Source organism: Vigna unguiculata, chromosome 11 (genome assembly GCF_037176805.1).
Source record: "Vigna unguiculata cultivar grain cowpea cultivar isolate G323 ecotype 2 chromosome 11, ASM3717680v1, whole genome shotgun sequence".
Taxonomy (NCBI): Eukaryota; Viridiplantae; Streptophyta; class Magnoliopsida; order Fabales; family Fabaceae; genus Vigna; species Vigna unguiculata.
In genome coordinates this window covers 27534406-27549563 of record NC_140802.1, presented here as the reverse complement: position 1 = coordinate 27549563, position 15158 = coordinate 27534406, and the positions used below count along the sequence as shown (strand labels likewise).

Below are 15158 nucleotides of genomic sequence, written 5' to 3'. Positions count from 1 at the left end.
ACCACAACCGATAGAGCACGTGCGGGAAACCATGTTACGGATCATACACCGTAATGCCAGGTGGAGTTCCCAAATACGAACATAGTTTGCAACGTCCCAAGACTACCAAACTCGTCAGTCAATTACTGAGGAGGACAATCTATCTGGACCCATCCGTACTGGTTACAACCAGCACACTCACACCGGCAACACTCGCCAACCCGAGCCACAACTCAAGAGATGTTATTTTGAGTCACAACTCAAGGAATACCATGTGCTTTAACCCCTATCCCGAGCCACAACTCAAGGGATATGTTCCGAGCCACAACTCAAGGAACACCAGCAATCCCACCTTTGAAGCATCACCATAAGCCTTGTAGATCATGCCCATAGAATCAAGAACACCAATACTGCTGCAGTAAAATCGCCTGGCGGGGGACACGTACCGCTAGGTGCTGCCGCTTCCAGATTGCTTGGCGGGGGACACGTACCACCAAGCGTTAAGCGCCTTAGTGTTCACTATCGTTGAAACTATCGCCTGACGGAACTTCCTGTGCCACCATGCGCCACGTGCCTTAGTATTTGCTAAACTATAGACTCCGCCTGGCGCACCCCTCCTTACCGCCAGGCGCCACCGAGACCCAGAACCCCCTGTTTCTACGTTGTCGCTTGGCGAGTCGATCACCACCGTCAGGCGCTACACCAATACTTACGCAGTACTAATTTTAGTTCAGGTTCAAGCAAATTTCACATAAGTTGCTCTCATTTGCTCTCATTCTAGAGTACCCCTAATGAAAGGCATTTCCATCTATAATGTTCCAGGCCTTATAGCACCTCACATGTGCATTCATCCCCTAGTCATATAGACCATCCCAAGCATGCTCAAACAAAATATAAGTAGCAGCACTCTAACAATTTTAAGCACATGATCTTATGCATCGATGCACTTTAATATTGACACCCATGTCTTCACCAAACCAATTCTCCATATGTGACTAACCCAAAGGAACATTCAAATTGATAGAGACTTACCACATAACCTAATCATGCTTCTTTAAAAGTTACTTGAACTTATCCGGAGCTTGTTCCTGTATTTTTCAGACTCCAAAATCATCAATATTAAGAAATGTATATCTCTAGCTACTGAACACCAAATCTAATCCCCACCGTTAAAAATGAAGAACCACATGTTATGGACCACTTGTCAAAATTTCACCTAAATCGGACGATTAAGGAACCGGAAAATGTAGTTTTACGAAAACTGCGCAAACAAGAAAAACAAGGTGGCGCCTAGTGCCCAAAAGTGAGGAGGTGGCGCCTGGCGGGACTAAACTACCGTCCGCCGGTTCCTGTTGCGCGAAAAGTACAAAAAGCAGCGCTTTTCCTGCACCTGCGAACCTTACCCCCTTCACAACAACTCTGATTTCCATCAATTTCTGACTCCATAGGATAAGAACCCAGATATTGGGATTATGGTTCATCCCCAACACTTCCCATTGACGAATTCATTCACATTTTCCCCTTAGATTGCTGCCACTATAGAAATTCCCAATTCATCAACCCTAAGATAATATTCCTACTTTTTCATCCAATTTAGCCATTAATTAAATGAATTTCAATGATGTTTGACATCCAATCACCCCTTAACCATTAAAATTTGCTTTCCCTCCGATTAGAGTCATCTAAAAACATCCAGAACATCAAAATCGAACCAAAATTGGTTCGCATCGCCTGGTGGGTCTTCATCACCGCCAGGCAGTTCAAGCAAAATGAGGAAACTGGGTTAATCTGTCACGCGTCGCTTGGCGGCACAAAGCTCACCGCCAGGCGGTTGCTCTCGGGAACCCAGAAAACAAGCAAAATAGGATGAGTCGCCTGGCGGCAGATCATCGTCCGCTAGGCAGTTTCTGGAAATTTTCCAGAAACGCAGAATTTGCGAATTAATTCAACAGGAAGCATGTAATTGCACATCATACATCATACCATTAACAAAACAACATAAATTACGAGTTCAGCTCTCCTAACCTGGTTTCCTTTGCTTAAAACTTGAGTAGCCCTTGGTTCTCCCTTACTTCCAATAGTCTTCCTTAGTTCTCCTCAATTTAGCTTCAATGTCTTACTCAATACACTCACATTACTCTAATTTTCGTATTCCTCTACCCATCCAACAAAACCAGCCACAAAACCTCTCTCTTTTCCCCTTAATTGGCCAATAATTGGTGTCTTAATATGGGATTAATGATGCAAAACGAAATTACAATTAAACTAAGGTTAATGCCATTCAATTTGTTGTCTTATGATGGTTTTCCAGCCCCCCGTTGGCTGCTTGGGTTTCCTTGCCCTTTCACCTTCATGCCAAAGAACATTTTGGCAAAAAAATAAAGTTTAATTTAGGTTCACCAAGGTTTGAACCCATCACCATGCCAAAGCCAAATCAATGTTCCACCATTTAACCAATTCATGTTTCATGATGATTAATATAATTTTATGATTATATTATCACTCAACATGCTCTAGCATATTATTAAAATAATAATAATTAAATAACACACAAACGACATACATAGGACTTGAACTTAAGTCCTCTCACACATTTAAGTACTCTCAACCATTTGAGCTAGTACTTTTCCACATCATAGCTATCCGCATTAAAGGCCTTAAAGGATCCTACTACCCGCATTTATTAAATAATTATTTAATTAATTATTTAAATTCCTCGGGTCTTACAATCGACACCAATACCTCCCCCTATTGTTGGATCGAGTGGACCAGCAGCCCATGTTGGCCCATCTATGGTACCACTAGTTGATCAATTCACATCATCCCCTTCCCCTATTGTTGGTTCTAATCCATCAACTCCTATAGCAGATGTTGCACCGACACCTTTAACATACAACCCAGGGACACATTCAAATTCAGCAGTTAATGATATTGATGTGCAAGATGAGGTTGGTAAGCGTCCTATGATACGTCTTGTGGGAGGAGGGTAAGAATATAATTATTGTGTATAGAATTTATTTTTAGTAGCTGAATTTACTGGATTCTAATCACTTGACTTATTTGAATTTCTTTTGGTATGTAGGTTTTATCCATCAAAAGTTGCATCAAAGGCCATCACAACCATTTAGCAACAATTTGATGAGCCATGGTTAACATGGGGAGCAATCCCTAAGAGAGAGAGAGTTATTTTCTTCCAACGATTTAAGGTGTTCATTAAAGTTAGTTTACAGAATTTATGCATTTATTACTTTGCAACCTATTGTAACTTATTTATGATTTTTTGACACATTTCCACAATTATAAGTAGTTTTACGATTAGCTTGAGGTAGAAATTTCAGAACCAGTTTTGGTAAGATTAAACATTATTCATAACTACAACATGCAAAGTGTTTGAGTGACTGAACTTTATATTCAACTGAACGTGTGTTTTAGATTTTGGTGTCATGTGTTTCAGCTTTTGATGTTGCAATGTTGTAATGGGTTTCAACTTTTGGTGTTGCATTTTGCATGTAGGAGGAGTCCTCTACTTTGACTTGTTTTCATTTTCTAATGCGTGAATATGAGATCATATGTGAATCCCATTTCATTTTTTTGGTTATTTGTTGTGATTACACGTGAAAGTATATGGCTAAGCAATCTAAGTATATACTTTTGTGTCAGGATTTCACGTGTGATGTGGTTAACATATCCAATAGTTACATGGCTTTCATTGATTTTTCTTTTCTTCTTTTGTCCTTGTTGTTTTTGAAGTGATGTGGTGGAAATATTGGTTCTTGGTACCACTTTAATCTGTATATTTGATGGTCTTTGTGGTTTTGGATGGGACACCTGCAATGTTTGAATATGAGATCAATGTACTTCATGGCATACATTTATTTATTGAGACATGACCCATTCAGAGTTTATTATAATATCAAATGTGTAAATAATTATTTGTTGTCAGTGATCAAACAAAGGACTCAAAGTGGTAGTTATGTGTGCATCACATTTTGGCATAATCCTATAACCCTAAATCTCTTCTTGTCATACTTCTTTTAATTTCAAAACAAAAATTTAAAGACTATGTTTGACAACTATTTGGCTATGGGTAACAACTATTTTTTATTACCTCAAAATTAAAGATCTTAGTTTCCAATTTTATATCTCATTATAATTTTGGCAAATTACTAAACTATTTATGTGATTGTTTGTGGCTGCATTGCGACACTCTTTAGGCTCTTGACTTTGATCAGTTAAATAGAAACTTTCTTTGTTATTGTTCTAAGCAATCATATGAATTATTCTTAAGCTGCTTGTATATATATCCTTTTCTTCTAACCCTTTAACCTAAAATATACTTGCAATAAGATAGGTATACTTAGAGAATTTTAGTTTGGATTGTTTCCCTAGTGGTTCTTATGTGTATGTAAGTAACATTTGTTTTCATCAATTCCAATAACATCTTATTAAAACTGTTGCAGGCATGACAATAGTCTCATAGTCTCATCATTCCTCCATGTAGACAACATGTCATAGTCTCATAGTCATCTTGTTTTATTTTTTCTGCTCATTCTCATGTTTAACGTATTCATTATGCTTCATAGAGAACTGTGTCATGGAAGGATGAGGATAAGGACAAAATTATGAAAAATTTTCACTCTAGAGCATCTCACAGACTCCCAAAGATGGTTAAAGAAGTTAGAAAAGAAGGTAACAAGCCTGATTGGATTGGAACTTCTGTTTGGAACAGTCTACTAGAAAAGTGGAACATGCCTATATATCGGGAAAAATGTGATACAGCTAAGAAAAAATCGTGCATCAGAAAAATGGGGAACATTACACACAGGGGGGTCTATTAGCGTGCATGACCACGCTATTCGTTTGGTACGAAATATTTAATATACTTCTATATTTATTTATGATATATCACCAATTGCTTACTTTATAATTTGTTCTATTTGTAGACATAAATGCTTGGTCGTGAAGTTCATGTTGATGAAATCCTTCAACAAACGCACATATGAATGAGTAATGGCGATTTCGTTGACGAAAGATCTAGACAGACACATGTTAGTTTTTTCTAAGTTTATTAAAAGGATACACCTAAATTATTTCTTTAATATTTTAATACATGTCTTGTTTTAACATGAAGATTTTCAAAGTAGATTTTCTGCAGCATTATTAGAGACTGGTTTTGTCGGTGTCTCACAATGCACCCCCAAGACCCTGTTGAAGAGGAGAGACTGTGGAATAGGTGTTGGTTAGAGGCAGCAGGTGGAAGGTACAAGAGACGAGTATATGGAGTTGGACAAGTGGACTCTCGAGATGATTATGTTCAGAGTTACTTAAAACAAACACAAGCATGTTCTAGTCAGCAAGTTCCTTTGAAAGAGATTAATGATCTTCGATAACGACTAGCAACTATCGAGGATCGAATGTTAGAGAAAATTCGTGAATTGAGTACTCAATTTCAAAACCAAATGCAAACACAATTCCAAACCTTCCAAAATTTACTTGGTACACTCATGCAGTATCTGTCACCTCTAGTAACGGTTGCTGCACAAAATATTCTTCAACCACTAAACATTCAGCAACAACAAAATCAAGAGCAGGAGGAAAATCCACAACTGCAACAAGATGATGAAGGCCAAGTTAATCCACCTCATCCTTATACTGATTATTAGTCTTAGGGAAATTATGTTATATTAGGAACCCTTATATTAGTATGCTTGGATGTTTCTGTAAGGTTTGGATTATGATAGTTTTAACTTAGATAAAACATTGTGTTTTTGAAATTTGGAAAACATTAGGCCATATTAGGAATATTGTATGCGTGTTATTTTTGGGTTATTTGTTACTCTTGTGTGTATTTGTTACTCCTAAATATAAGTACTATAATTTCTCTACACATAATGTGTTGATACAATATTATTTTGAACTGTATAAGAAAACATATCCAGGATAAATTGTAGTATAGAAAAACCAAAACGAATGTTTTTAAAAAAGGGTAACTACCTACGGATATATCGGTAGTTAACTACCTACGGATATATCGGTAGTTAATTACACAGGAAATTACTTGCTGATATATCCCTAGGTAATTACCTACAGATCTGAGATTCCGTAGGTAAGCCTTTGCTACGCCTATATTACTTACGGATTTTCAGCTGTAGGTAATCCGTAGGTAAATCTCTTTTACCTACGGATTTTGAACATTATCTACAGATTTATGTGGTAGATAATACCATTTTTTCTTGTAGAGAGAAAGCTACAAGATAAGAGTGAGTGTATGATTCTTGTGGGATATCACTCAACAGGGGCATATAGGTTATATGATCCTATTAAAGCAGAGATATGTATCAATAGGGATGTAATTCTGAAGGAAGTTGAATCTTAGGACTAGACATCAAACTACAGTAGTTTGATAGATTCAAAGATTCAAATGATACTAGAAGATGATAAAATTGATGAACAAAATAGTGATGGAATGTTAGGAGGCATCTATTCAACCTACTCAGGAGGCATTAGTCCAACAATAGAGAGGGCAGCCACAACAAAGAAACTTGCCACAGTCTCTGCTGGATTTTGAACTATTCCCAGATAGTGATGTAACAGATGAAGGTGATCTAGTTCACTTCGCATTGCTAGAAGAGGCTGAGCCAATTGATTATGCAGAGGCATTAAATTAGGAGATGTGGAGGGTAACAATGATAGAAGAGTTGGAAGCAATTGAAGGGAATAAGACTTAGGTCTTGACTGAATTACCACATGGAAAAAAGCCAATTGACGTCACGTGGGTCTTCAACATCAAGCAGAATCCTAATGGATCTATCTCAAAAAGAAAAGCTAGATTGGTTGCAAGGGTTTTCTGCATAAACAAGGAATGGATTATTTAGAGGTGTTTGCTATAGTGGCAAGAACTAAAACCATCAGATTGGTTCTAGCACTAGCTAATGGAAGAGGTTGGCCCTTATTACAACTATATGTGAAATCTGCCTTTTTAAATGGCCCTCTAGAAGAAGAGGTGTTTGTCACAACCATTACAATTTTAGTTGCAAGATAGTCTAGGCAAGGTATATAAACTCAAAAGAGCCTTGTATGGCTTGAAGCAGGCTCCTAGAGCTTGGAATAAGGTGATGAATTCATTCATGTACAAACAACAATTCAGTAAGTGCTTAGTGGAACATGGTGTGTATGTAAAACATACAAATGGTGGGAGCATGGTGATAATGTGCATCTATGTAGATGACTTGCTGATCATTGGGAACAATAGTGTTGAAATAAAAGGTTTCAAGCAAACTTTGATGCCAAAATTCAAGATGATAGATCTTGGAAGATTAAAATAATTTTTGGAAATGGAGTTTATTGAAGACAGTAGAGGAATGATTTTGCACCAACACAAAGATTCCATTGAAATCTTGAAGAAATTTAATATGATACACAACAATCCTACAGCTACTCTAGCAGAAATGAGCGTCATGAATGGTGAATGCAATGTTGAATTAGAAGAAGTAGACAACACTTTATACAAACAAATAGTGGGCTCATTAAGATATCTCTATAATAGCAAGCCTGATATCTCGTTTATTGTAGGATGGATCAGCGGGTTTATGAATCAACCACGTAAGGTTCATTTACTAGTTGTAAAAAGGGTGTTAAGATATATAAAGAGGACAGTTGGTCATGGCATTCTATTTCCCAAAGGGATTCAAAATCAGGAAGAGTTGTGTGGCTGGACAGATTCAAATTGGTGTGGAGATAGTGAAGATAGGAAGAGCACCAGCGGGTATATTTTCAAATTTTTGGGAGCACCAATCTCTTGGTGTTCAAAGAAGCAATCTGTTGTGGCATTATCCAGTTGTGAGGTTGAGTATATTGCTGATGCATAAGTAGCATGTCAGGCTGTATGGTTAAGTTCGATTTTTTCAGAATTAACAGTTGAAGTTGAAAGTGTAACATCCCAACCAGATATTACGGATTTAAATAATAAAATAATGAAGTAAATAATAAAAAATCATTTATTATAACTGATATTCCCAAAACGTGGGAAAATTAAAAACTTTATTACTTTCACAATAAACCAAAATTCATAAGTATAAATAAGATTGTAATTATCCAAAAGTCCATAATTTCATAAAGTACAAATTATTTGAAAGCATAAAAACTTCATAAAAGTTCTGATAAAATCTTCTCCCAAAACTAGCCCCGCTCCGTCTCTAGGCCTCACCAAATCCACCTGCAATAACATCTGCTCCTGTGTACCGCGTACATGATCATCGCCAAACACAAGCAAATAGGGTGAGCTAACAAATTACACATATATATAAATATTGCACAGTTATATATATATATATATATATATATATATATATATATATATATATATATATATATATATATATATCACACAATCACACCACTACTGCTGAAGTAAAATCGTCTGGCGGGCGACACATACCGCCAGGCACTGCCGCTTCCAAACCGCCTGGAAGGTATGATGAGTCGAACCTTGGCTCACATTCAATAATTAACTTTTGGGGAATTTAATATTATTTTTGCGCTTACAAATTTGATATTAGTTGCACCAAATTTATTATTGTATATTCTTGAGTTTAATAATGCAACTGTAATTTAATTTAGGTCCTCAAAGGTGTAAATAATGAATATTTTAATTCATATATTAAGTCCCAAAATAGGAATTCTGGGGAGAAATAGTTCAGGTACTAAATGCACCCCAAATTCTCATGTTTACACCCTTTTTTTCAATTGGAATATCTATTTCAAAAAAACCATTTTTGGAGCTAACTGCACCCCCTGTTTTCAGGTTTACACCCCCTTCTGTAATTTAACTTTAAAAAAACATTTCTGGAGCTAACCGCAGCCCATGCAGCCACTGCCCCTACGTTGGTCGTCACCGCACCTCCGTCAACCTGTCTCCTCCACGCCAGCCATCTTCTCGATTGACATCTTTGACACCAACGCTGTCAGAAGTCCGCCATTGTCGCACCACTTGCGGAACCTGCGACAGCCACGCAACACTGTTGCAACACGCGTCTCACGTCACGCAACACCGCACAACATGCAGCCATGCTCGACGCCAAACAGCCATGCTCATCGCACTCACACCGGAAAACGCATCTTTCCGCAATAGTCGCAGACCCAGCCGCTATAGTGTTTCCGCTGCCACTGCGTCAACCATCGTAACCTTCGTGCAGCCACTCATGGCAGTCAAACCCTAATGAAGAGAGACTTCCCTGACATGTGGCAGTCTCTCAATGGACTGTCAGAAAGTTAAGACTAGTCAACCAGTCAACTCTAGCAAGAATTGGTCAATCGTGGTCAATTTGTCTATTTTACGTTATATTTGGCAGGTGGTTCCTCTGCGGGAACCCTAAATGGCCTAACAAGGAAAAGATAGTCTGGCGGCAGTTCACCACCAACCAGACTAATTTTGGAAATTTCCCAGAATCACAAACTCTAAAAATAGAATATACAAATCATACGTAATCAAGTAATCATACCATACTAAGCATGCCAATCAGATTTAAAATAGTCAACACATGAAATTACCCTATTTAGCATGCCAATCACATTTACAATAAGGTTAACTTGTAAGGTAATCCAATTATCATACCAATCAAAATTAAACATAAACTTAATGCGTAAAACTCCCCTAACCTGGTTTCCTTGCTTAAAACGCAAATGTTAGAGCTCCCCCTTTGATCACCAATGGTCTCTTTAGCACCACCTCAATTCAGCTCCTCTAATTCACTTACTAATCATTATTTTTTCTTAATTTCGTGCACCTTACAATGCTCTCAAAAATCCAGCCTCCAAACCCCTCTATTCTTACACAATTTGCCTTTTAATGGTGTCTTAATTAACAATAATGAAGAGAAAACGAAAATGATATTAAGATTGATTTTAATTGTCATTCAAAGTCACTTATGGACTGTTTTCCCAACCTCCCTTGGCTGCTCATTGTTCTAGGGTTTTCTCCACCCCTTCACCTTCATGCCAAAACTAATTTTAGCAAAAAGGAAGTTTAATTTAGAATTACCAAGGTTCAAACCCGTAACCATGTCAATGCCAATTCAATACACAACCATTTAACAAATTCATGTTTCGTGATATTTAATTTAATTCTATGATTATATTATCACTCAACATGATCAAGCATATTATAAAAAAAATAATAATAAATTAAATAACACATAATTGGAATATATAGGACTTGAACCCAAGTCCTCTCACACAAACCAAGTACTCTTAACCATTTGAGCTAGTACTTTTCCACGTCATATAAATCAATAATTAATGCCTTAAAGGCTCCTACTACCCGCATTTATTAATTAACTATTTATTTAATTATTTAATTTTCACGGGTCTTACAGAAAGACCTATCAATTTGTTTATTGACAACAAATTAGCTTTAAATCTAGTGAATAATCTTGTGTCCATGGCAAGAGCAAGCATATTAAAGCTAGATTCCATTTCCTACGTGATCAAGTAAATCTTGGAAGGCAGAAATTGATGCATTGTCCTACAAATCTACAAGTTGCAGGCATTCTTACTAAGGCTTTGAAGAGAGACAAGTTTAAGGATCTGAAGATTTAGACTGGTATAGTTGAACAAACATGTACTTGAATTAGAGGGGAGTGTTGTAACTAATTCAAGTTGTTAGCCTTAGTTTCTTTAATTCTGTTTGTACAGACTCTATAAATAGAGTCTCCCTCTCTTTTGTATAATTAGCCTTTCAATACACATTCAATAATAGAAATACATTCTGCATAGATTGTTTTACTTCTTTGTTTTCCTCTAAACTACCACAAGCTAACACATTAGATAATGATCTTAAGTATTAATATTTAAAACAAGTCCTCTTGAATCCAAAAACTATTACAAAAAATGAAGCCAATATCCCCAACTAAACAAGAAGTACAAAATCATAAACGTACGGTCAAAATATCATCGAAAAGCAAGCTCTACTGCATTAAAACCTCATTATAATTGGAACCTTCTTGGGGTACAGATTAGGTTGCAGAAGATGTGATTTTCCCCATACATCAAAGGAAAGGAAGAATAACCATCTAGACCAGAAAGGACAGATTAAAAAGCAAAATGATTAGAATGTAATAGTGTCGCACCCTTGGCAATTGTCCCTTCCGTTCGAAACAATTAGAAAAAGATACATACCAACATATATCAATGATGACAATAGCAAAATAATAACTGAATTCTTCCCCATCAATTACAGTAGCAAAAAAATGTATTAAAGTTATTATTTAACCAATTTCTAGTCTTTATAACTAGATTCAATAGTTCCTCAAAGAAGATATGCTAATGAAAATACTAAGGTACACCAATACACAAGAAGAAAATTCCATGCCGAAAATAGGAGCTTGAAAAAAGTAATCTAAGAAACAAAGAGAATAGAGTTTTTTCAAAATCACAACACATAAGAATATGTCTTCTCACATGCATACCACATAAATGAATAGTCAACGGTTCAGAATAAATACACTCTCCAACTTCTTCATTTATTTTCCACTATCATAGCAATACTATGTCCATATGCTATATGGAAGAGGCGCACACATGGCATGGCAAGGGACTCACATTTCTAGGCTCTTCATCACTCATAGAACTGAATCACCATCATCCCCGCACCACACTACACACTACAACTTTCAGCCTTCATGTTATTTTATGAAAACATAAATACAATGAACCAACAAATTAAATATACAGTTCCCAATATCCTAAAGGACTGAAAGCGGAAGCTTACCTGGGAACAGTAGATGAAATCAGGTTTTTGGTCTTCCACTCGTAGAGCACCCTTTAGTTTTCTCTTAATTTTCTCTTCTGATAAGGAGAAAGAGAAAAGAACGGAATGATAATCAACTTGCTCTCAGATAGGGACCATAACCCCTTTATGTAACCTCTAACAGTTACTTTTCTAAAGGTAATATTCCTAATTTGTCCCCGTCATCAAATTAGAATATCATGGGTATCTACACAGTTAATATTTTCATGAAATAATTATACACTCTTAGTCATAGATATAATTAATCAAATCAATTTCTTAAATTGGCTAATAAAATATAACGACCCAAACACATTTTATTTTATATATATATATATATATATATATATATATATATATATATATATATATATATATATATATATATATATATATATATATATATATATATATATATATATATATATATATGTATGTATGCATGACCCAAATTGCTAACGATCTCCCACTAGTCACAAATATATATCCTTATAAATCGTTATAAATGTGTCAGACTTTATGTGCTCAAAATTGTCGTTATATAAACCTTGAGTATATCCAAAACATCCTATCCATTGATTACATCCGCATATAGAACCAAAACAGTTTTAATTACATTAATCGCAACTAAACCTGACAATGATTACTAATGCTGACAGAACCAAATGACATGGACTCACCATGAAAAGTGTAGCATGAAAAATTACGTGAAAATGACCTGCACACGTCTATTTTTCAACTTGTCCTAACTTTATCTTAATGAGATCAATATAATAACCTTAACATACAGAGTGCAATTTCTGAATAATAAACCATAAATTTATTAAACCAAAAGTGTCCAAAGGACAATGTATGCATACATAAAATTAAACATAGAACATAAACCGGAAAAGTGACTAACTCTCACTAAACAACAGATTGTCCCTAAGTGTTCTATGGAAATCTGTCTACTCCTTTACACTTTCTTTAACAACCAAGAACTTGATGTCAATGTGCTTTGACTTGCTCGAGCTCCTATTGTTGTTCAAAAATAATACAACTGACTTATTGTCACAGTATAACTTAAGTGGTCTTTCAATTCCTTTTACAATGCATAACCCTATGACAAAGTTCCTCAACCATATTCCTTGATTTGATGCCTCATAGCACACTACAAATTTTGCAGCCATAGTGGATGAAGTCGTAATACTTTGCTTGGCACTGCGCCAAGAAACTGCACCACCAGCTAACATGAAAATGTAACCTAAAGTGGATCTTAAGCTATCTTGACATCCTGCAAAATCTGAGTCAGAATACCCAATGATCTCCAATTAATCTGACCTCCTGTATGTGAGCATATATTCTTTTGTTCTTTGTAAATACCTCATTACTCTTTTTACTGCTTTCCAATGATTCATTCCTGAATTGCTTAAATACTTGCCTAATACTCCAACTATGTATGCAATATCCGGACGTGTACATACTTGGGCATACATCAAACTCCCTACAGCTGATGCATATGGAATCTTCTGCATTTCCTGAATTTCCAAATTTCTTTTTGGGCATTGATTGAGACTAAACTTGTCTCCTTAGAACCTAGAGTGTCATGTGATTTACAATCCTGCATGACAACCCTTTTAACCACTTTTTCGACATAACTCCTCTATGATAATCTTAGAATACCTCAAGATCGGTCTTGATGTATCTGAATTCCTAATACAAAGGAGGCGTCACCCAGATCTTTCATTTCAAAATTTTTAGACATAAATTTTTGGTTTCATGCAACATGTCTATATTGTTGGTGGCAAGCAATATGTCATCAACATATAAGACCAGGAAAATATACTTGCTCCCACTGAATTTATGATACACACGAGATGAAATTTGTAGTACCATTGATGAGATGCTTGTTTTAGCCCATATATGGATTTTGTCAATTTACAAACCATAGCCTTTGGGTCACCATACATAAAGTTTTCTGGTTGTACCATATAAATAGTCTCATCAATGTTGCCATTGAGAAACGCCGTTTTGACATCCATTTGATGGAGCTCCAAATCATAATGTGCAACAAGAGCCATGATTGTCCTAAAAGAGTATAGCCTTTTTCCATAAGACGAGCATTATACCTCTCCACATTACCTTTGGAATTCCTCTTGGTCTTGAATAACCATTTACAACCAATGGGTTTCACACCTTCTGGTAATGGGACAAGTTCCCAAACCTTATTGTTTTGCATGGATTTATAATCCTCATTCATTGCTTGAATCCATTTTTCTGAATTAGGATCTTGCATGGCTTGACGGACGGTGACTAGATCATTTTCCATCACACAATTATTAGGATCCCCATTTTCTTGAAGAAATACTATATAATCATTTGAAATAGCACTTTTCCTTTCTTTCATGGATCTTCGTAAAGGTGTTGCCTCATGAAGCACAAGTTCTTGAGGATCTTGAGTTTGTTCTTGAAGTTCCGATTTGGTTCATCAAAAGTAACTGTATGAATCAGATATGGAATTGTCACTGATTCTTCCTCAAAGACGAAGTCTCTAACCTTATTCTCCCCGCAAATTCAATATCCTCAAAGAACGTGGCAGTTCTTGTCTCAAAAATTGTCTTTAATTTGGGATCATAGAATTTATAGCCCTTGGGTCTTTCAAAATAACCAATAAAGTAATTGCTCACTGTTTGGGAATCCAATTTCTTTTCATTGGGCATTAAAGGCCTTGCTTCAGCTGGACATCCCCATACACGAAAGTGTTTTAGACAAGGTTTTCGCCCAATCCAAAGCTCATGAGGTGTTGTGGCAATTGCCTTGGTTGACACTTTATTTAAAATGTAAGTTGCAGTCTTTAAAGCCTCTCCCAGAGTGATTCTAGCAAGGTGGAATGACAAATCATACTCCTTACCATATCCTGAAGAGTCTGATTTCGTCTTTCAGCCACACCATTCATGCTAGGTGAACCTAGCATTGTGTTCTATGGGACAATTCCACATTCCTCTAGGTACTTGGCAAAAGGCCCTAGACGTTGTTCACCGGATTCGTCATATCTACCATAGTATTCACCACCACGATCAGATCTGACATTCTTAATCCTTTTGTTGAGTTGATTCTGAACTTCAGCCTTAAAAGATTTGAACACGTCCAGAGATTGAGATTTCTCATGTATGAGATATAGATATGAATATTTAGAGAAATCGTCTATGAATGATATAAAATATTGTTGACCATTCCAAGAAGGTGTAGGGAATGGGTCACAAATGTCCGTATGCATCAATTTAAGACGTCTACAACTCTATATGCACCTAATCTTGAAGTCTTGGTCTGTTTTTCTTTAACACATTTAACACAAGCATCGGAGTTTGTGAAGTCAATGGAATCCAAGATCCCATTTGATACAAGTTATCTAATT

General features: G+C 36.2%; 2 pseudogenes; both read left to right on the top strand.

Annotated features, from left to right (window-relative positions):
* Positions 1-2771: 2771 nt before the first annotated feature.
* On the top strand, positions 2772-4982 carry LOC146881684 (uncharacterized; annotated as a pseudogene).
* Positions 4983-7313: 2331 nt separating this feature from the next.
* On the top strand, positions 7314-7847 carry LOC146881683 (secreted RxLR effector protein 161 pseudogene; annotated as a pseudogene).
* Positions 7848-15158: the final 7311 nt, after the last annotated feature.